This window comes from Staurois parvus, unplaced genomic scaffold, assembly GCF_062004578.1.
Source record: "Staurois parvus isolate SC_StPar_1 unplaced genomic scaffold, SC_StPar_1.0 ptg001729l, whole genome shotgun sequence".
Lineage (NCBI taxonomy): Eukaryota > Metazoa > Chordata > Amphibia > Anura > Ranidae > Staurois > Staurois parvus.
In genome coordinates, this window is record NW_028319525.1 from 273,599 (window position 1) to 298,381 (window position 24,783).

Sequence of the window (24,783 nt, forward strand, 5' to 3'; positions counted from 1 at the left end):
CCACCGTGTTCTGATTGGCTGTGGTGCCGGCACCCTAGGGGGGAATCGCAGGCCCCGGGGAGGGAATCTGGCACTGGATCCTGGGAGAGGTATGAGTGACAGACAAAACCGGTGTGGTCATCACACAGTCCTAGTGAAGTAAATGCCGCTCAGTCCGGGTTCAGGACTACTAGAAGACCTGGAAGGATGTGTGGCCCCGTCCTCCACACAGGGAAGACCTTCCATCGCAGGGAGGAGGAAACGGTTAAAGTCTCATCTTTCTCAGGGACTGTTTACAGGCGGGATATAAATACGAGCCGTTCTTGGTCCCGCCACCCCGGTGGAGTCATTCCGCTGAGCGCAGCCGGTCTATACAGATCCTCTGCTGACATGGTGGTAATATTACACCTGGATGGACAGCCATGGACGCCCGCCACAAGCGATACGCCGCGGTAATCAGCTGACGGAAAATATCATTTCTGTTATATTTCGGGTGATTGTATGAGAAACCACAATCAGGGGAACAATGGGCCACATCTACCATCCGCACGGCGAGAGAGGGGAACCGCGAAGAGCAATCACCGCGCCAAACTGAGCGTGCAATAAGCGCAGATAGGAGTTTTCATTTCTCTGAAATTTCAGCAAAAATCTGAAGATAGGCAACATGTCAGCAATTTGGTGAAATGCACTGAAGTCAGTGAAATGAAAATCCGCAGAGCTCAGACTGGGAGAGGGGGAAGTACCACAAGGAGCCAATGTTGTCCCCCAAAGATGGGAAAAATAGCTTTCCCCATAATGTATGCAGTTGCCCAGGGCTGTGGACTTAACTAAACATAGCAAGAAGCAGGGCTCGACAAATCCCAGGCGCCAGGCCGTGTCCTGGTGCCTGGGTTCACACACTGCCTCCCATTGACTTCAATGCAAAATTGACTCCCATTGACTTCAATGCCAAATCACGTCCCAACGACTTGAATACCAAATCACATCCCACTGGCTTGAATGCCAAAACGCCTCCTATTTACTTCAATGCAAAAACGCCTCCTATTTACTTCAATGCAAAAACGCCTCCTATTGACTTCAATGCTAAATTACATCCCATTGACTTCAATGCCAAATTGCATCCCATTGACTTCAATGCAAAAACGCCTCCTATTGACATCAATGCAAAATTACGTCCCATTGACTTCAATGCAGAATTGTGTCCCATTGACTTCAATGCCAAACCTCGTCCCAACGACTTGAATACCAAATCACATCCTATTGACTTCAATGCCAAAACGCCTCCTATTTACTTCAACACAAAAACGCCTCCTATTGACTTCAATGCAAAATTACATCCCATTGACTTCAATGCCAAATTGCATCCTATTGACTTCAATGCAAAAACGCCTCCTATTGACTTCAATGCAAAATTACGTCCCAATGACTTTAATGCAAAAACGTCTCCCATTGACTACAATGCAAAAACGTCTCCCATTAACGTCAATGCAAAAACTCCTCCCATTGACTTCAATGCAAAAAACTCCTGTCAATAGCAATCCCGTGTGAACACTTATCTCCGCGTGCCACTGTACTCACTTGCGAGTCTGGATCGCAGCGCTACAAACTCGCACAGGACCCTTTTCCTAATGGCACTCAAAACACAATGCGTGTGGATTACATCTGAGCGAGCCGCCTCATTAGGAACACATAATATCCAGCCTGCCATGCAAATCTGAAAACGCACCCAGAATCGCACTTGTGTGGACCAGGACGGCTCCATTCACACCTGAGCGTTTTTGGATGGAGGCAGAATCACGGCGAACGCAAAACGCAGGTTCAGGTGCCATTATTTTCAATAGCACCTAAAACAGGACGCAGGATTTCGGCAAATCGCATTGTTTGAAGCTTGTCGCCCAAAAGTTGCCTTTCCCCATGTGTGGACAACCCACGCTACGTTAAAAAAAAACTGCCTCCTAACTTTTTTTGCTGGTGTAATGGAACCGGAACCGGACTGCACGAGGGTATTTCCGTTAGACTCCCGCTTCCCTGTCCGAACACAGATCCACGGACCCCACCGCTGACCATACAAGACGAGACAAGACCAGACTTGTATTAAAACAGGACGTGGACTGCTTTATATTAACACAGACACAAGATATATACATTCAAGGGAACAACCCCCCCTCACTGCATCTGGACACAGGGCGGGGCAACCAGAGACATCAGCAGACACCCCCCACCAAGCCAACACACAAACACATACATCTCATAATAGTTTGCTCCCAAGCAAGACACACAATGGGACCACATGGCAGTAAACAATGAACAACCCCCACACCCCTCCTATACATGTCTACTCAATATTAGGACAGATCACCCTGTACCCCTAACAGGCACAGGGTGACTTACACATAAGAGGGATATGGGGAGCCGAGACAGGGGTCTCCCCACCTCTCCAAAGGGGGCTGTGTTCCATGGCCCCCCCACCCAAATCACTCCTGTCACAGCTGGCTCCTGGGTTCAAAGCAACTTTGTCAAGCCCTGGCAAGAAGAGGATGCCAAGGTGGTCACCAAAGTGGTAAACCCTCTAAGGATGACCATTTCAAAAGCAAGCCCCCCCCCCCCCAAAAGGTGGAACCTTACTGATCAGGCCAGGCAGAAAAAGCAACCCCTCGCCCCAGAGCATCAATGACCCAATGAGACTCAAGGTCACCATCCTGTCACCGCCCACCAGACCAGCCAACCAATTGTGGTGCCAGAAACTAGTGTCCTCCACCCTGGAACGTATGTGTTATGTCGATGATCCCTGTAACTTATTGTATATCTACTATGTTGCCATTTATCCATCACAGATATGAAAACATTATATAGGAATCACTGATACCTCCTCCTGAAGAAGTCCACGAAACGCGTCAACATCCCTTTTGGATATTCTGGAATAGTCTATATACAGTTGATGTTGTACTATCCGTGGACATGCTTCAGAGTGTCCATGACCCAACTGGACTCAAGGTCGCCAAACTGTCTCCACCCACACCAGCCAACTGACTGCGGTGGCAGAAACTAGTGTCCTCCATCCCGGAATGCATATGTTGTGTTAATGACATCTGCAACTTATTGTATATTTACTATGTTGCCATTTATCCATCACAGATATGAAAACATTATACAGGAATCACTGATACCTTTCTCCTTTAGAAGTCCACGAATTCCAGAAAAAAAACAAAAACTGATGACGCGTTTCGCGGACTTCTTCAGGAGAAGGTATCGGAGATTCCTATATAATGTATTCATATCTGTGATGGATGAATGGCAACATAGTAAATATACAATAAGTTACAGACATCATTGACAAAATCAGCAGGGGATCAAATACTTATTTCCTTCACTGTATATACAGTTGACGTTGTACTATCTGTGGACATGCCTCAGAGTGTCAATGACCCAACTGGACTCAAGGTCACCATCCTGTCTCCGCCCCCCAGACCAGCCAACCAATTGTGGTGCCGGAAACTAGTGTCCTCCACTCTGGAACGTATGTGTTATGTCGATGATCCCTGTAACTTATTGTATATTTACTATGTTGCCATTTATCCATCACAGATATGAAAACATTATACAGGAATCACTGATACCTTCTCCTGAAGAAGTCCACGAAACGCGTCAACATCCCTTTGTGTATATTCTGGAATAGTCTATATACAGTTGAAGTTGTACTATCTGTGGACATGCCTCAGAGTGTCAATGACCCAACTGGACTCAAGGTCACCATCCTGTCTCCGCCCACCAGACCGCCAACTGACTGCAGTGGCAGAAACGGGTGTCCTTCATCCCAGAATGCATATGTTGTGTCAATGATGTCTGTAACTTATTGTATATTTACTATGTTGCCATTCATCCATCACAGATAGGAAAACGTTATACAGGAATCACTGATACCTTTCTCCGGAAGAAATCCGCTTTTTCCAGAATAACAAAAAGTGATGTTGACGTGTTTTGTGGACTTCTTCAGGAGAAGGTATCGGTGATTCCTGTATAACGTTTTCCTATCTGTGATGGATGAATGGCAACATAGTAAATATACAATAAGTTACAGACATCGACAAAATCAGCAGGGGATCAAATACTTATTTCCTTCACTATCTGTGGACATGCCTCAGAGTGTCAATGACCCAACTGGACTCAAGGTCACCATCCTGTCTCCACCCACCAGACCAGCCAACCAATTGTGGTGCCAGAAACTAGTGTCCTCCACCCTGGAACGTAGGTGTTATGTCAGTGATCCCTGTAACTTATTGTATATTTACTATGTTGCCATTTATCCATCCAAGATAGGAAAACGTTATACAGATATACAGATACCTACTCCTGAAGAAGTCCGCGAAACGCGTCGGTATCACTTTTCGCATATACTGGAATAGTCTATATACAGTTGAAGTTGTACTATCTGTGGACATGCCTCAGAGTGTCAATGAACCAATTGGACTCAAGGTCACCATCCTGTCTCCGCCCACCAGACCGCCAACTGACTGCAGTGGCAGAAACGGGTGTCCTCCATCCCGGAATGCATATGTTGTGTTAATGACATCTGTCACTTATTGTATATTTACTATGTTGCCTTTCATCCATCACAGATATGAAAACGTTATACAGGAATCACTGATACCTTCTCCGAAAGAAGTCCGCGAATTCCAGAATATAAAAAAGTGATGTTGACGCGTTTCTCGGACTTCTTCAGGAGAAGGTATCGGTGATTCCTGTATAACGTTTTCATATCTGTGATGGATGAATGGCAACATAGTAAATATACAATAAGTTACAGACATCATTGACAAAATCAGCAGGGGATCAAATACCTTTTTCCTTCACTATATATACAGTTGAACTTGTACTGTCTGTGGACAAGCCTCAGAGTGTCAATGACCCAGTTGGACTCAAGGTCGCTAAACTGTTTCCACCCACCAAACCAACAAACCAACCAATTGTGGTGCCTGAAACTAGTGTCCTCCAACCTGGAACGTATGTGTTATGTCAATGATGTCTGTAACTTATTGTATATCTACTGTGTTGCCATTTATTCATCACAGATATGAAAACGTTATACAGGAATCACCGATACCTTTCTCCTGAAGAAGTCCACGAAACACGTCAACATCACTTTTGGATATTCTGGAATAGTCTGTATACAACTGAAGTTGTACTATCCGTGGACATGCTTCAAGGTGGCAATGACCCAACTGGACTCAAGGTCGCCAAACTGCGTCCGCCCACCAGACCAGCCTACTAACTGCGGTGGCAGAAATGGGTGTCTTTGATCCCGGAATGCATATGTTGTGTTAATGACATCTGTCACTTATTGTATATTTACTATGTTGCCATTTATCCATCACAGACATGAAAACGTTATACAGGAATCGCCGATACCTTCTCCTGAAGAAGTCCATGAATTGCAGAATATACAAAAAGGGATGTTGACGTGTTTCATGGACTTCTTCAGGAGAAAGGTATCGGTACAATAAGTTACAGACATCATTGAAAAAATCAGCAGGGGATCAAATACTTATTTCCTTCACTATATATACAGTTGAAGTTGTACTATCTGTGGACATGCCTCAGAGTGTCAATGACCCAATTGGACTTAAGGTCGCCACCCACCAAACCAACCAACCAATTGTGGTGCCTGAAACTAGTGTCCTCCAACCTGGAACGTATGTGTTATGTCGCTGATCCCTGTAACTTATTGTATATCTACTATGTTGCCATTCATCCATCACAGATATGAAAACGTTATACAGGAATCACCGATACCTTCTCCTGAAGAAGTCCACGAAACACGTCGGTATCACTTTTGTATATTCTGGAATTGTCTATATACAGTTGAAGCTGTGCTATCCGTGGACAAGCCTCAGAGTGTCAATGACCCAATTGGACTCAAGGTTGCTAAACTGTCTCCACCCACCAAACCAACCAACCAATTGTGGTGCCTGAAACTAGTGTCCTCCAACCTGGAACGTATGTGTTGTGTCGATGATCCCTGTAACTTATTGTATATCTACTATGTTGCCATTCATCCATCACAGATATGAAAACGTTACACAGGAATCACCGATACCTTCTCCTGAAGAAGTCCGTGAAACGCGTCGGCATCACTTTTGTATATTCTGGAATAGTCTGTATAGAGTTGGAGTTGTATTTTCCGTGGATTGTGGATGGATTGTAGATGAGTGGGATAGGATGAAGGCTGCCTGTACAGAGATAACAATGTCACAGCAGTTTCTCTTCTATGATACAAGGTGTCACTCATGAATATCTATAGATAGAATGAGGAAGTGCTCCGCCCTGGGGCCCCTCCCTCCTATAATAACAGCCCTTCTATAATGGAAGGTCAGGTCAGGCGGCACATGTCATGTTCACACTTGTCTTCCCAGCCGCTCACCTGCACTGTCAGTGACTGCAACTCCGAGGTCCCCGGGACAGCGACACCCCGAAGTGGGATCACCACCCCAAACCGTCCGCCTACAACGGGCTGATCACGGCTTGGGGGTCAGTTTTTTATTTGAACGTTTACAAAAATAAATCTTCATTTTACTAATAAGAACTGAGTGTGTGCTGCAGCCTGAGTACAACTTTCTGTGCCCATTATGAGGGGTTCCCACCATCCCTGTGCTGAGTTCCCGGGTCTGTACGTCCGCTGTGCCCATTAGGAGGGGTTCCCACCACCCCTGTGCTGAGTTCCCGGGTCTGTACGCCCGCTGTGCCCATTAGGAGGGGTTCCCACCACCCCTGTGCTGAGTTCCCGGGTCTGTACGCCCGCTGTGCCCATTAGGAGGGGTTCCCACCACCCCTGTGCTGAGTTCCCGGGTCTGTACGCCCGCTGTGCCCATTACGAGGGGTTCCCACCATCACTGTGCTGAGTTCCCGGGTCTGTACGCCCGCTGTGCCCATTATGAGGGGTTCCCACCATCACTGTGCTGAGTTCCCGGGTCTGTACGCCCGCTGTGCCCATTATGAGGGGTTCCCACCACCCCTGTGCTGAGTTCCCGGGTCTGTATGCCCGCTGTGCTCATTAGGAGGGGTTCCCACCACCCCTGTGTTGAGTTCCCGGGTCTGTACACCCGCTGTGCCCATTACGAGGGGTTCCCACCATCACTGTGCTGAGTTCCCGGGTCTGTACGCCCGCTGTGCCCATTATGAGGGGTTCCCACCACCCCTGTGCTGAGTTCCCGGGTCTGTACGCCCGCTGTGCCCATTATGAGGGGTTCCCACCACCCCTGTGCTGAGTTCCCGGGTCTGTACACCCGCTGTGCCCATTATGAGGGGTTCCCACCATCCCTGTGCTGAGTTCCCGAGTCTGTACACCCGCTGTGCCCATTATGAGGGGTTCCCACCATCCCTGTGCTGAGTTCCCGGGTCTGTACACCAGCTGTGCCCATTATGAGGGGTTCCCACCATCCCTGTGCTGAGTTCCCGGGTCTGTACACCAGCTGTGCCCATTATGAGGGGTTCCCACCATCCCTGTGCACACGACGCCATTTATCTACAATATGTTTTACTTCTATGGCGTCCGTTTAGTTTTTTTACTGCGAGCGACTTCCTCTGTTGGGGGTCATTCATATGAAACAAAATCATCGTTCTCACGTTAGTATTGTGTATTAGTGCCGGTCATACCGCTGCGATTTCGGGGCGATTTGGGAATTGAAATGGCATCTAATGAATACTAATGTCGGCGTCTTAACGTGCGATTAGCTGCAGTGCGATTTCTAAAGTAGAAGTCGTAATGCGAATCGCAAGAAATTGTTGAAAATCTTCACAAGCAGAAATAAAGTGCCGGTCACACCTGTGCGACTTGCAAACTGAAATTGCACCTGAAATCGCATCCAATGAATGTAAATGTCAGGGTCTTAACACGTGCGATTTGCTGCAGCGCCATTTCTAAAGTCGTTCTGGCGTGATTTTTTTTCTGCAGTTTAGTTGCGATTTCAGATACAGAGACTATAATGGAAATCGCAAATCGCAAGAAATCAGTGAAAATCTTCACAAGTTGCCATAAAGTCTTGGGAAATCGCAGCTGAAATCGCATCCAATGAATGCGAATGTCAGCGTCTTAACACGTGCAATTTGCTGCGGCGCGATTTCTAAAGTTGTTCTGGCGTGATTTTTCTGCAGTTTTGTTGCGATTTCACATACAGAGACTATAATGGAAATCGCAAAGTGCAAGAAATCGATGAAAATCTTCACAAGTCGCCATAAAGTCTTTGGAAATCGCATGTAATGAATGTGAATGTCGGTGTCTCAACACGTGCGATTTGCTGCGGCGCGATATCTAAAGCCGTTCCGGCGTGACTTTTTCTGCAGTTTTGTTGCGATTTCACATACAGAGACTATAATGAAAATCGCTCTGCAAATTGCAAGAAATCGATGACAATCTTCACAAGTAGCTATAAAGTTTTCAGAAATCGCATCGGAAATCGCATCTAATGAATGTAAACATCGGTGTCTCAACACACACAATTTGCTGCGGTGCGATTTCTAAAGTAGTTCTGGCGTGATTTTTCTGCAGTTTTCTTGCGATTTCACATACAATAATGGAAATCGCAAAGTCCAAGAAATCATTGAAAATCTTCACAAGCAGCAATAAAGTGCGCGGTCACACCACTGCGATTTGCAAACTGAAATCGCACGTAAAATCGCATCCAATTAATGTGAATGTCGGCATCTTGACACGTGCGTTTTGCTGCGGTGCGATTTCTAAAGTAGTTCCTGCGTGACTTTTTCTGCAGTATTGTTGCGATTTCACAGACATAGAATGGAAATCGCAATGCAAATTGCAAGAAATTGTTGAAAATCTTCACAAGTAGCCATAAAGTCTTCAGAAATCGCATCTAATGAATGTGAATGTCGGCGTCTCAACACGTGCGATTTGCTGCAGCAACATTTCTAAATTAGTTCTGGCGTGATTTTTTTCTGCAGTTTTGTTGCGATTTCACAGACATTGAATATCATGGAAATCGCAAATTGCAAGAAATTGTTGAAAATCTTCACAAGTCGCCATAAATTCTTCAGAAATAGCACCTGAAATCGCATGTAATGAATGTGAATGTCGGCGCCTCAACACGTGCGATTTGCTGCGGCGCCATTTTTAAAGTAGTTTTGGCGTGATTTTTTCTGCAGTTTTGTTGCGATTTCATAGAATAGAATGGAAATCGCAAGTTGCAAGAAATCGTTGAAAATCTTCACAAGCAGCTATAAAGTTTTCAGAAATCGCATCCAATGAATGTGAATGTCGGTGTCTCAACACGTGCGATTTGCTGCGGCGCAATTTCTGGAGTAGTCCTAGCGTGACTTTTTCTGCCGTTTTGTTGCGATTTCACAGACATAGAAAAGAATGGAAATCGCAAATCGCAAGAAATAGTTGAAAATCTTCACAAGTCGCCATAAAGTCTTCAGAAATCGCACGCACATTTAAAAATGGCGGCGGCGTGACCGGCGGCTGAGTTTTTCGAACGCTCTGCAGTCCATTTTTGCCGGCCTCTTTTTTTAATGGCTTCACTTTCATTCATTTCATCCTCTCTTGCGCTCCTTCCAATCACATCGGCGGCCATTGCAGCGCGTTTTATCGCATTACAAAAAAAAAATGCGCTGCGTGATGCCTGGCGCCGGCGTGGTCCACGCAAAGGACGCGGCAAATATTCTCGCTGCCCGTTCATGCCAAAGCGTTGTGTTCGGAAAAATAAATATATGCTGGGAGTTTGCGATGTTTTCTTTGCGAAAAAAAACAATGCAGTACGCGGCATGAGGCGGTAGAAGCTGCACGTGCGTTTTCTCTGCGCTGTGGCGTGAAGGCGCCCTTACGCTTTTCTCGGGTGTACCCCCCCGGATGGGACGCGGCATCAGCGCACCGCCGCCATCGATTCAAAGCGCAGAGATCTTTATTCGGTGAACGGTCAGAAAGAGAACAATTCAGGGAGCGCCGGAATCCTTCAGCCAAAGAGGTGGAATGAGCCCCATTCTCTGCCTTCACTGAACAAAGTGTTACATTGTATCGCCCCAACTATCCTCTGCTCTGATTGGCTCCCGGGTTTGTTACATTCACCATTGCCAATATTCCGTCATATGTGCAGAATACGCCCACTGATCCTGCCAGAAATCCAGAGAGCTGCCTGAGCTGTTTTCAGATACATTGTTTCCAGTTATCTCTGTGAACTACAAACCCCCCCCCCCATATTACAGAGATGAAGAGAGGGGCTGGTGTATTTAGTCCTGTTGCTCCCTCATAGACACACTACTCTCTGCCTGCCCTGCTGTCTGTTACATTCTTCTGAGGGCTACAGAACCCCATCCCTCTAGGCTAAAGAGATGAGGGGATGGGGGAGGTGTTTGTAGTCCTGTCCTAGGGTAACAACATTGCTCCCTCATAGACAGGGGTGGACTGACCATGGGGGAACTCGGGTACCGCCCGAGGGCCCGGGATCAATAAGGGGCCCCATGACATGCCCCTGGTACCTTTCATAGGCTTTTTTGGGTGTGGTTTGAGTGTGGGCGAGGACACAGGGGCCCCATGATCCCCTATTGCCCAGGGGCCCCATGAGTCAGTCCGCCCCTGCTCATAGACACACTACTCTCTGCCTTTCCTACTGTCTGTTACATTCTTCTGAGGGCTACAGAACCCCATCCCTCTATGCTAAGGAGATGAGGGGATGGGGGAGGTGTTTGTAGTCCTGTTGTAGGGTAATAACATTGGTCCCTCATAGACACACTACTCTCTGCCTGTGCCTGTCCTGCTGTCTGTTACAGTTTTATGAGGGCTACAGAACCCCATCCGTCTACGTTGTGGAGATGGGGAAGGTGTTTGTAGTCCTGTCCTAGAGTAACAACATGGCTCCCTCATCCCTGCCTGAGCTGCACTCCTATTTGTTACACTATTCTGAGGACTACAGAACCCCACTGAGAAGAGGGGAAGGTGTTTGTAGTTCCGTCTCAGGGTGACAACACTGCTCTTTCCTTAATACAGTACTTTCTGCCTGCGCTGCACTCTTATCAGTTACATTGTTCAGAATGGAGGTGTTTGTAGTCCTGTCCTAGGGTGACAACATTGCTCCCTCATAGACACACTACTCTCTGCCTGTGCCTGCCCTGCTATCTGTTACATTTTTCAGAGAACTACAGAACCCCATCCCTCTATGTTGTGGAGATGAGGGGATGGGGAGGTGTTTGTAGTTCTGGCCCAGGGTGACAACAATGCTCTTTCATAGTTTAAAACTGTTATCAGTTACATTGTTCGGAGGGCTACAGAACCCCATCCCTCTATGGTATGGAGAAGAGGAGGGGAGCGGGTTGTAGTCCTGTTCCAGAATAAGAACATTTCTCCCCCATAGACACAGTCCTCCTGACTACACAACCCCACCCCTCGATGTTATGTAGATGAGGAGAGGGGGAGGTGTTCTGTAGTCCTATCTTAGGGTGCCAACATTGCTCCTCCACAGATACAATACTCTCTGCCTGAGCTCTGTTCTTATCGGTTACATTGTTCTGAGGACTAGAGAACCCCTGTTCCTCTATGGCATGGGAAGGAATAAAGGAGGAGGTGTGCTATAGTTCTGGCCCAGGGTACCAGCATTGCTCCCTTATGATATGATACTCTCTGCCTGAGCTGTACTTGTATCAGTTATAACATTCTGATGACTACAGAACCCCGACCCTCCATGGAATGTGAAGGAATAGAGGAGGAGGTGTTCTGTAGTCCTGTCCCAGGGTGACATTGGTACAGTACTCTTTTCGGTTACATTTATCTGCGGATCCCAGCACCCCATCCCTTTATGTTACGGAGAAGAAGTAAGTGGGAGGTGTTGTGTAGTCCTATCTGGTTTCTGTCCCCCCCAATACAATACAGCGAGCGTTGTCACCCCGGGACAGGAAGTGTGTTCCCGGCAGGATCCCCGGGTGAGGAACAGCGCAGCCCCCCCCCCCCCCCCATATCAGGACGGGTAGGATACAATGTATCTTCTCTCTTTCCGATACAATTCTACATGTGGATACAAACCGGCAAAATGAACTTGTTTAACCCCTCACAGGGCAGGACTACAGAACACCTCCTCCTCTATTCCTTCCCATTCCATGGAGAGTCAGGGTTCTGTAGTCCTCAGAACGTTATACCTGATACAAGTACAGCTCAGGCAGAGAGTACCATGTCATAGGGGAGCAATGTTGGCACCCTGGGACAGGACTACAGAACACCTCCCCCCCCACACACACACGCACACACACACAGCTTGGAAGTTGCCTAATTACCTTGTTTGGTGTCCGGAGCTCCGTCGGTGGGGGAGGGGAGTTGGCACGGCAGAGGGTCCCGGTGTTCCCGCAGACGCAGCCAAGACCTCGGCGGGGGGCTGGCAGACACACGATTGGCAGCGCTGGGTATCCAGGGATCCGGATGAAATGTTACATATCAGGGAAGAGGGGGCCCGGGAGGGTGCAGGGGCCACATCTGCTCTCACCGCCGGTCCTGTTCACGACTGTCCTGTCACCTGCTGAGTGCTCCGGGGCGGAGCGGGTCCCATGGGTGCCCCCCGTGGGGGAGGGGGAACGTGACCAATGACATCCAGCAATGGGACTGACCTCCAGAGGAGACGTTCACCGGGAAGACTTCATGTCTCTGTCTCTGTGGGGGCTATTCCAATGTGTGCCAGATGGGGGGGGGGGGATGGTACGGGGGGGGGGGGGGGTGGCACTTCTGACAGGATTTCCACTCTTCTGATAGGAGTTCTCCTTGTGGTCAGGGTGGTGCCCGCTGAGAGGATGATGATGAGGGACCGCATTACATATTGCCCACTGGCATGCCTCCAACTAGAGGACAACCCCCCAAAGAGCCCATCACCCCCCAGTACAGGCGTCTCACATTGGGGTCCACTCTACAGGTCATGGGGTGCCTGGAGGGCTGGGGGGGGGCCAGTTCTGGAGCCCCCTGGATGGGACACTTGGCTTGTAGTGCCCAGTATGATGCCCACGTGGTCTCCTGGGACTTTCTTCAGGTTCTCCTGTATCTGAGCACCCAATGGGGGCCAGAGAAGAGCCCAGGGTTACTGTATGGGGCCCCCTGTGCTGACCTGGTTGTAGGGAGCCCAGGGTTACTGCATGGGGCCCCCTGTGCTGACCTGGTTGTAGGGTGCCCAAGAGCCCAGGGTTACTGCATGGGGCCCCCTGTGCTGACCTGGTTGTAGGGAGCCCAAGAGCCCAGGGTTACTGCATGGGGCCCCCTGTGCTGACCTGGTTGTAGGGAGCCCAGGGTTACTGCATGGGGCCCCCTGTGCTGACCTGGTTGTAGGGTGCCCAAGAGCCCAGGGTTACTCTATGGGGCCCCCTGTGCTGACCTGGTTGTAGGGAGCCCAGGGTTACTGTATGGAGCCAAGCTGGTGCCAGGTGCCCGGTATGATGCCCAGGGTGGCCCCTGGCAATATCTTCAGGTTCTCCTGTGTGGGAAGAGTCCAGGGTTATTGTATGGTGCCCAGTAGGTGCTCTCATGTAGGTGCCTTCAGGTAGGTGCTCTCATGTAGGTGGCCTCAGATAGGTGCTCTCAGATAGGTGGCCTCAGATAGGTGCTCTCGGGTAGGTGGCCTCAGATAGGTGCTCTCGGGTAGGTGGCCTCAGATAGGTGCTCTCGGGTAGGTGGCCTCAGATAGGTGCTCTCGGGTAGGTGGCCTCAGATAGGTGCTCTCAGATAGGTGGCCTCAGATAGGTGCTCTCGGGTAGGTGGCCTCAGATAGGTGCTCTCAGATAGGTGGCCTCAGATAGGTGCTCTCGGGTAGGTGGCCTCAGATAGGTGCTCTCGGGTAGGTGGCCTCTGATAGGTGCCCACAGGTAGGTGCCCTCAGATAGGTGCTCTCATGTAGGTGGCCTCAGATAGGTGCTCTCATGTAGGTGGCCTCAGATAAGTGCCCACAGGTAGGTGCCCTCAGATAGGTGCTCTCTAGTAGGTGCTCTCAGGTAGGTGGTCAGAGTGACGTATGGCTCCGTATATCAGTGTGCAGTCCTCCTGCCCCGGTGTTGGGTCTCCAGACCCCGGGGTCAGTCCATCCGTCCTCCGCTCATTGCTCCCCCCTCCCCCTCCACAGTCGGCACACAGCCGGGACGGAGCAGCCAGAGCCGAACACAGGAGACACCAACTTCCCAACTCCGACCGGAGAGACGCCGGATCCCCTCCCCCCCCCCCTCCCATCACCTTTATTGGCCTCCGAGCAACCGCGATCTACCGACGGCGGAGTGTGCCAGAGGGAGCGCTGCTGCCCCCCGCCGGACACTCCGCAGAATGCCGCGCTGTCCTGTCACCATCATTATCACTATTCTCCGTCTACCACAATGGTTATATCATTATATATTATATTTATTATTATTCTTTTTATCCGTCTACTAGATCTGCAATATTATTATTTTATTATTTTCCATCTATTAATGCTGCATTTCCTTCTTCTTCTTAGTATTATTATTAGCAGTATTTACCTAATATTACTGCTATATATTATCATCATCATCATCATCACTATTCTCCATCTAATACAAGGATTATATCATTATTATTTCTAATAATAATAAATATTAAATAATAATAATTATTATTATCCATTTCTTAATACTGCATTTCCTTCTTCTTCTTCTTCTTCTTCTTCTTCTTCTTCTTCTTCTTCTTCTCTTCTTCTTCTTCTTTTTCTCTTCTTCGTAGTATTATTATTAAGTAGTAGTAACAGTATTTACCTAATATTACAGCTAAATAATAATAATCATAAAAACAATAATTTATATTATTAGCCCCATCTACTATTACTACTAGTTATTATTATTATTTTATTGTTATTATTGTCAGTCTGCTATAACTGCTATCTTCTTCTTCTGCTCCTCCTCCTCCTTCTCCTTCACCTTCTCCTCCTCCTTCTCCTCCTTCTTCTTCTTATTATCACCATCATTATCACTATTCTCCGTCTACTACAATGGTTATATCATTATATATTATATTTATTATTATTCTTTTTATCCGTCTACTATATCTGTAATATTATTATTTTATCATTATCCATCTATTAATACTGCAGTGGTCTTCTTAGTGTTATTATTATTAGTAGTAGAAGTATTTACCTAATATTACTGCTATATATTATTGATAGTAATTATTGCTATCCCCATCTACAATTACTGCTATATAGTTGTAGTCATCATCACCATCACCATCACCACCATCACCGTCACCATCATCACCATCATCACCATCATCATCATCACCATCATCATCATCACCATCATCATCATCATCACCATCATCACCATCATCATCACCACCATCACCATCATCACCATCACCATCATCATCATCACCATCACCATCATCATCACCATCATCACCATCACCATCATCATCATCATCATCACCATCATCATCACCATCACCATCATCATCACCATCACCATCATCACCACCATCACCATCATCACCATCATCACCATCACCATCATCATCACCATCATCACCACCATCACCATCATCACCATCACCATCACCATCATCACCATCATCATCACCATCACCACCATCATCATCACCATCATCACCACCATCACCACCATCACCATCATCACCATCATCACCATCATCACCATCACCATCATCACCATCATCACCACCATCACCATCACCATCATCACCATCATCACCATCACCATCATCACCATCATCATCATTATCACCATCATCACCACCATCACCATTATCACCATCATCATCACCATCACCACCATCACCACCATCACCATCATCACCATCATCACCATCATCATCATCATCATCACCATCATCACCATCATCACCACCATCACCATTATCACCATCATCATCACCATCATCACCATCACCATCATCACCACCATCACCATCATCACCACCATCACCATCATCACCACCATCACCATCATCACCATCATCACCATCACCATCATCACCATCATCACCATCACCATCATCATCACCATCAACACCACCATCACCATCATCACCACCATCACCATCATCACCATCATCACCACCACCATCACCATCTAATACAAGAGCTATGTCATTATTATTTCTAATAATAATAAATATTAAATAATAATTATTATTATTATCCCTCTATTAATACTGCATTTCCTTCTTCTTCTTCTTAGTATTATTATTAAGCAGTAGTAGTATTTACCTAATATTACAGCTAAATAATAATGATCATAATAACAATAGTTTATATTATTATTATTATTAGTCCCTATCTGCTATTGCTACTTATCAACATCATCATCATCATCATCATCATCATTTTAGTGTTATTATTGTCAGTCTGCTATCACTGCTGTGTTGATATAATTATTATCATTATTATTATTTATTCTCCAGAGGATCCCCCCCCCCCCCCCCCCTTCCTGACCAGGCCATTTTTTGCGTTACGCGCTGCATTATTTTAACAAACAATTGCGCGGTCGTGGAATGCTGCACCCAAATGAAATTTATGTCCTTTTTTTTTCACGAAGTGAGCTTTCTTTCGGTGGTATTTGATCGCCTGTGAGTTTTTTTATTTTCTGTGCTATAAACAAAAAAAGACCGACAATTTTGAAAAAAAACAATATTTTTGACTTTTTAGCTATTAAACATGTCCAGTAAAAAAACTGAAAAAAATCTAATTTTGTCATAAATTTAGGCCATAATGTATTATGCTCCGTGTCTTTGCAAAAAAAAAAAAATCCCAATGTGTAAATTAATTGCTTTACATGAAAGTTATAGCGTCTACAAATGGTGGTATGGATAATGGGATTTTTTTTTCTATTAGTAATGGCGGCGATCAGCGACTGTTAGCAGGACTGCAGTGGGCATTCTGACACTGAAGGGGGGAAACTGACTTGGTGTCACTGACATCCTAATGAGACTAATACAGTGATCAGTGCTAAAAAAAAAAAAAGCACTGACACTGTACTAATGGCACTGGGCAGGAAGGGGTTAATGTGAGGGGCGATCAAAGGGCTAACTATGTGTAGGGAGTGTTGTACTGGGGGGAGGGGGTGCTTCACTGTAATCACACTGCTCTGGATGGCTGTGCTGTGCTGTGTGCTCGAGCTGACAGAGAAGAATACTGTTAGTAAACAAAACAATCTTCCTCCCCGTCGGAGATGCTCGGTAATCACCGGGCGCTGGCGGGTAATTACTGGCCAGGACCCGATGATTGACAGCCGTGGCCGAAAAATGGCGGCACGGGTAGGGCAGGGGCCCCCTACACGGAGATGCAAAATCACGTATATATATGTGATTTTGCGCACCGCTGCCGCCCTGTATTATTATTATTATTATACAGGATTTATATGGCGCCAACAGTGTGCGCAGCGCTGTACAAAATGAAAGCAGACATGACAGTTACAATACAACTTGGTACAAGAGGAGACAGAGGGCCTGATCCCGAGAGCTTACAATCTACAAGATACCAGTATATCTGATATTATCCTGCTATTTTTATTACTATTCTCCATCCAGTACAACAACTATATTATTATTATTTTGAATTATTATTATCCTTCTGCTATTATTATAGTGCTATTAATATTTATCATTCTTGTTCTTATCATCCATCTACTAATACTGCATCCCACCTCTTCCTTCTTCTTCTTCTTCTTATTATTATTATTATTAGTAGTAGTAGTAACAGTATTTACCTGCTATTACTGCTATATGACTACAAGAACAATTATTATTACTATGATCATAATCCTTATACTATTACTGTTAATTATTATGTATTATTATTATTATTACTATTATTATTACTATGATCATAATCCTTATACTATTACTGTTAATTATTATGTATTAATATTTTTATTATGATTATTATTAATATGATCATAATCCTTATACTATTACTGTAAATTATTATGTATTATTATTTTTTTTATTAATATTATTATTATTATTACTATTATCATAATCCTTATACTATTACTGTTAATTATTTGTATTTTATTTTTATTATTAATACTATGATCATAATCCTTATACTATTACTGTTAATTATTATTTTCTTTATTATTATTATTATTATTATTATTACTATGATCATAATCCTTATACTATTACTGTTAATTATTTGTATTTTATTTTTATTATTAATACTATGATCATAATCCTTATACTATTACCGTTAATTATTATGTATTATTATTTTTTTTATTATTATTATTATTACTATGATCATAATCCTTATACTATTACTGTTAATTATTATGTATTATTATTTTTTTTATTATTATTATTATTACTATGATCATAATCCTTATACTATTACTGTAAATTATTATGTATTATTATTATTATTATTATTACTATGATCATAATCCTTATAGTATTACTGTTAATTATTATGTATTATTATTATTATTATTACTATGATCATAATCCTTATACTATTACTGTTAATTATTATGTATTATTATTATTATTATTATTACTATGATCATAATCCTTATACTATTACTGTTAATTATTATGTATTATTATTTTTTTTATTATTATTATTATTATTATTACTATGATCATAATCCTTATACTATTACTGTTAATTATTATGTATTATTATTATTATTACTATTATTATTACTATGATCTTAATCCTTATACTATTACTGTTAATTATTATGTATTTTTATTATTATTATTATTATTATTATTATTATTATTACTATTATCATAATCCTTATACTATTACTGTTAATTATTATGTATTAATATTTTTATTATGATTATTATTAATATGATCATAATCCTTATACTATTACTGTAAATTATTATGTATTATTATTTTTTTTATTAATATTATTATTATTATTACTATTATCATAATCCTTATACTATTACTGTTAATTATTTGTATTTTATTTTTATTATTAATACTATGATCATAATCCTTATACTATTACTGTTAATTATTATTTTCTTTATTATTATTATTATTATTATTATTATTACTATGATCATAATCCTTATAGTATTACTGTTAATTATTATGTATTTTATTTTTATTATTAATACTATGATCATAATCCTTATACTATTACCGTTAATTATTATGTATTAATATTTTTATTATTATTACTATGATCATAATCCTTATAGTATTACTGTTAATTATTATGTATTTTTATTATTATTATTATTATTACTATGATCATAATCCTTATACTATTACTGTTAATTATTATGTATTATTATTTTTATTATTATTATTATTACTATGATCATAATCCTTATACTATTACTGTTAATTATTATGTATTTTTATTATTATTATTATTATTATTACTATGATCATAATCCTTATAGTATTACTGTTAATTATTATGTATTTTTATTATTATTATTTTTATTATTATTACTATTATCATAATCCTTATACTATTAGTCATAAAATATGTAGTGCAGCGCTATAAAAATCATAAAATAAAATTAAAAACCGTAAATCCAGTCAGGATAACAAGGTATCGATGTAAAGTGCATATATAAGTAGTGTCCTTATCAGGATGTGAAATACTGATAAACAGCCAAAATCCACTACGAACTATAATAGGCAGTAATAGTTCCATAGGTGGTGATGGTGGAAACACAAAACGACTGAAAGAAGGTGACTCGATTAACACAGTAACACGTGATCCAGTGTCGTGCGGGAATAACTGGTAAATTGCACACTCACCAGAGGCGCAATATACATGCGCATTTACATTATTATTATTATACAGGATTTATATAGCACCGACAGTTTGCTCAGCACTTTACATTATGGAGGGAGACAATACAGTAACAATACAGTTCAATACAAGAGGGATTAGAGGGCCCTGATCCTGGGAGCTTACAATCTCAAATGTATCAGAGGTCCCCTCAACCCTGGGTAGGATGTAGCCTGGAATGGATGCCTCTTCAGTGGATAATGGTGATGGTACTTCTAGAGGTCCCCTTTAAGGCTTGGCTACAAACGGGGTCTGCTGGGTACAGCTCTCCCCTGGGTCCTAGCGGGTTAAGTGCTCGATGTGGAGCAAAAAATAGTACCCATAGTGTAGCATTTTTATCATAAAATGAATAGTTTATTGAAAATGATAAAAAATTATAAACACACTTTAGGTACTGAAAAGCGATCAATCCCCATATATAAAGGATGTAATGAATGGTGAATGCAGCATCAAAGCTGTAGTGTACACTAACCAGTTGGTAGTAATGGGTGGTCGCCGTATCCCCGTGATCTGGCGGCGTGACGTCTTGGCTTGCTGGGGCTCCTCCTTTAAGGAGTCCGGTGGCCACCCATTACTACCAACTGGTTAGCGTACACTACAGCTTTGATGCTGCATTCACCATTCATTACATCCTTTATATGGCACCGGACAATTTTTGCTCTGTTAGTGGGGTCAATGGCACCGGACGATTTTTGCTCTGTTAGTGGGGTCAATGGCACCGGACGATTTTTGCTCTGTTAGTGGGGTCAATGGCACCAGACGATTTTCGCTCTGTCAGTGGGGTCAATGGCACCGGACAATTTTTGCTCTGTTAGTGGGGTCAATGGCACCGGACGATTTTCTCTCTGTTAGTGGGGTCAATGGCACCGGACGATTTTCTCGCTGTTAGTGGGGTCAATGGCACCAGACGATTTTCTCGCTGTTAGTGGGGTCAATGGCACCGGACGATTTTCTCGCTGTTAGTGGGGTCAATGGCACCGGACGATTTTCGCTGTTAGTGGGGTCAATGGCACCGGACGATTTTCGCTGTTAGTGGGGTCAATGGCTCCGGACGATTTTCGCTCTGTTAGTGGGGTCAATGGCACCGGACAATTTTTGCTCTGTTAGTGGGGTCAATGACACCGGACGATTTTCGCTCTGTTAGTGGGGTCAATGGCACCGGACGATTTTCGCTCTGTTAGTGGGGTCAATGGCACCGGCTGATTTTCGCTCTGTTAGTGGGGTCAATGGCACCGGCCGATATTCGTGGCTCCTCCCCTTTTCGGTGATCGGGCATGTTGGAAAATACATGAACAGCGACCAATTTTCGACTCAATGACGGTCAAATCGTACGATCGTTTTTCCGAAAAGAATATGCGCTTGAGCCGTGACCTGGAAGGTACAGAAGTTTCGCTTGTTATATGGGGGAAACTTTATGACTCGGTCGGCCGATTTTCAAAATCATTGATGGCGCCATCAGATTACCGAGCGAACGACGTTTTTCGATTTTTGGACGAAAAATCATTCAGAATTCGACCCATATATGGGCTGCATAAGTATTATAGTAAATTTTAATGGCCAAATGTGGTATTTTGTTTCTTAACCAGTTGCCGACCGCAGTGCCACACACCAGTTCTGCCTACAAGTGCTGAGCAGTGCCCACCAGTGTCACCCACCAGTGCCCATAAGTACAGCCCCGCAGTGTCGCCAGTCAGTGCCGACTATCAGTACCCATCATCAGTTCCAGCTCATCAGTGCTGCCTATCAGTGCCCATCAGTGCTGCCTATAAATGCCCATCAGTGCTGCCTATCAGTGCAGTCTCATCAATGTACATCAGTTAAGGAGAAAAATTACCTGTTTGCAAAATTTTACAATAGAAACAAAGAAACTTTTTTTTTTCAAATTTTTTGCTCTTTTTTTGTTTATTGCACAAAAAATAAAACCCCCAGCCGTGATTAAATACCACCAAAAGAAAAAAATGATAAAAATGTCATATGGGTACAGTGTTGCATGACTGCGCAATTGTCATTCAATGTGTGACAGCGCTGAAAGCTGAAAATTGGCCTGGACAGGAAGGGGGTAGAAGTGCCCTGTAGGCAGGAAGGGGGTAGAAGTGCCCTGTAGGCAGGAAGGGGGTAGAAGTGCCCTGTAGGCGGGAAGAGGGTAGAAGTGCCCTGTAGGCAGGAAGGGGGTAGAAGTGTCCGGTAGGCAGGAAGGGGGTAGAAGTGTCCTGTAGGCAGGAAGAGGGTAGAAGTGTCCTGTAGGCAGGAAGAGGGTAGAAGTGCCCTGTAGGCAGGAAGGGGGTAGAAGTGTCCTGTAGGCAGGAAGAGGGTAGAAGTGCCCTGTAGGCAGGAAGGGGGTAGAAGTGTCCGGTAGGCAGGAAGGGGGTAGAAGTGTCCTGTAGGCAGGAAGAGGGTAGAAGTGTCCTGTAGGCAGGAAGGGGGTAGAAGTGTCCTGTAGGCAGGAAGAGGGTAGAAGTGTCCTGTAGGCAGGAAGGGGGTAGAAGTGTCCGGTAGGCAGGAAGGGGGTAGAAGTGCCCTGTAGGCAGGAAGGGGGTAGAAGTGCCCTGTAGGCAGGAAGGGGGTAGAAGTGCCCTGTAGGCAGGAAGGGGGTAGAAGTGCCCTGTAGGCAGGAAGGGGGTAGAAGTGTCCGGTAGGCAGGAAGGGGGTAGAAGTGCCCGGTAGGCAGGAAGGGGGTAGAAGTGTCCTGTAGGCAGGAAGGGGGTAGAAGTGTCCTGTAGGCAGGAAGGGGGTAGAAGTGCCCTGTAGGCAGGAAGGGGGTAGAAGTGTCCTGTAGGCAGGAAGGGGGTAGAAGTGCCCTGTAGGCAGGAAGGGGGTAGAAGTGCCCTGTAGGCAGGAAGGGGGTAGAAGTGCTCCGTAGGCAGGAAGGGGGTAGAAGTGCCCTGTAGGCAGGAAGGGGGTAGAAGTGCCCTGTAGGCAGTAAGGGGGTAGAAGTGCCCTGTAGGCAGGAAGGGGGTAGAAGTGTCCGGTAGGCAGGAAGGGGATAGAAGTGTCCTGTAGGCAGGAAGGGGGTAGAAGTGCCCTGTAGTCAGGAAGGGGGTAGAAGTGTCCGGTAGGCAGGAAGGGGGTAGAAGTGCCCTGTAGGCAGGAAGGGGTTAAAGCAATGAAAAACATTCGACCAGCACAGGGAATAGTCCAGTAACATTCCTCATCTTTGCCCCATGAACACAGAACGAATGTACTTGAACTTTCACCGGCCAATTGCTAGGATTTTTATTTTTTTTGAAATAGATCCCTAAGTGTAGGGAATCAGGACACAGACGGCACAACAAAAATTCATTAGATCATCCATCCTCTACTCCGGCGTCTCTCAATCTTTTCCCAGTCAAGGCAGCCTTTAAAATTCTGCACGATCTTGAGGCGCCGAACTACAAAATGTAAAAAACGAAACAAATGGTTTTACAGAACGCGGCAAAATCCGCACACGTAGGACACCCAACGCTAGCGGTGATTTATTCCTCCAAAGCAAATACATCTTTGCACCCTGGTACTGACTAGTATTCCAATGTTTCTCTTCTCCCTCATAAGCTTAGTGACTGGTCTTGTCTCCGCCCTCCCTGCGGGAGGGACCAAACAGGCTCCACCCACTACAGGCCCTGCAGAAACCTGCAGGAAGGGGCGGAGACAAGACCAGTCACTCAGCTTATGTGATCCCAGTGTTGATGGAGATGGGTGGGGGAGAGGCAAGCAAGGATGCTATGCAGGGGCCCAACGCCTTCCTTATCAGCTGATGACATCATTGTATTTTTATGTCATCAGCGGCTAGAAGGTCGTAATGGCGCACAATGAAAACCGGTGGTTTGTGTAACTAAAAGGCAGGCTTGTTCCACCCACTGGCTTGTATACAAGTTTTGGGCAATTTTTAGACATTTTGCCAAGGCACCCCTGGAGAGACCTCAAGGCTCCCCTGAAGAAACCTCAAGGCACCCTTGAAGAAACCTCAAGGCACCCTTGAAGAAGCCTCAATGCACCCCTGAAGAAGCCTCAAGGCACTCTTGAAGAAACCTCAAGGCTCCCCTGAAGAAACATCAAGGCACCCCTGAAGAAACCTCAAGGCACCCCTGAAGAAACCTCAACGCACCCCTGAAGAATCCTCAAGACACCCCTGAAGAAACCTCAACGCACCCCTGAAGAATCCTCAAGACACCCCTGAAGAAACCTCAAGGCACCCCTGAAGAAACCTCAAGGCATCCTTGAAGAAACCTCAAGGCTCCCCTGAAGAAACCTCAATGCACCCCTGAAGAAATCTCAAGGCACCCTTGAAAAAACCTCAAGGCTCCCCAGGATGCCGGGGCACCCTAGTTGAACAAGGCTGGATAGTCCCATTGATGTCAATTGGGACCCAGTGGCTGCATGGACACAGCCTCTGTGACATCCGTGCGGGTGTGTGTGCACAGTTCTTGGGTTTGGATATGTTCCAATACTTCATCTGACTCTTGTGATTGACCTCTTTCTATTTTCTAGGAGAAAAAGATGAGAAGAATTTGGGCCCCTGACATAGCAGGCCATGAATGTGATAAATCGTCCCTCTTCCATTCTCCAGTAGAAGGAGATGAGATGAATTGGGGCTCCTGATGTGGCAGGTCATGGATGTCATACATTGGCCCCTTCCACTGTCCAGGAGAACAAAATGAGAAGAATTCGGAACCGACTGCATATCAGGCCATGGATTTGATATATAGACCATTTTCCATTCTCCAGGGCAAGGAGATGAGGTGAATTAGGGCCCCTGACATGACAGTTCAAGAATGTCATACATTGGCCCCCTTGCACTATCCAAAAGAAAATGAGAATAACTGGGGACCCTGACACAGCAGGCCATGGATGTTATATGTCACCCCCCTGATGATTGTCCAGAAGAAGATGAGAAGAATTTGGCCACTGACATGGCCGGCCATGAATGTCATATGTCACCACTTTTCCACCGTCTAGGAGAATTGAATGAGCTGATTTGGAGCCCCTGACATGGCCAGCCATGGATATCCTATGTCGCCCTACCTTACAGCTTCCAGAAGAAGATGAGAAGAATTGTGGCCCCGGACATGG

At 44.8% G+C, this 24,783-nt stretch overlaps 1 long non-coding RNA gene across 1 annotated transcript in view; it reads right to left on the reverse strand.

Moving 5' to 3' along the window:
- The window catches only part of LOC149434594 (uncharacterized), a 57,006-nt gene extending 42,864 nt beyond the window's left edge, over positions 1 to 14,142 (reverse strand). The window contains exon 1 of the long non-coding RNA XR_016308651.1: positions 12,250 to 14,142. This is a non-coding gene — a long non-coding RNA (uncharacterized LOC149434594). The remainder of the gene's footprint in view (positions 1 to 12,249) is intronic.
- Positions 14,143 to 24,783: the final 10,641 nt, after the last annotated feature.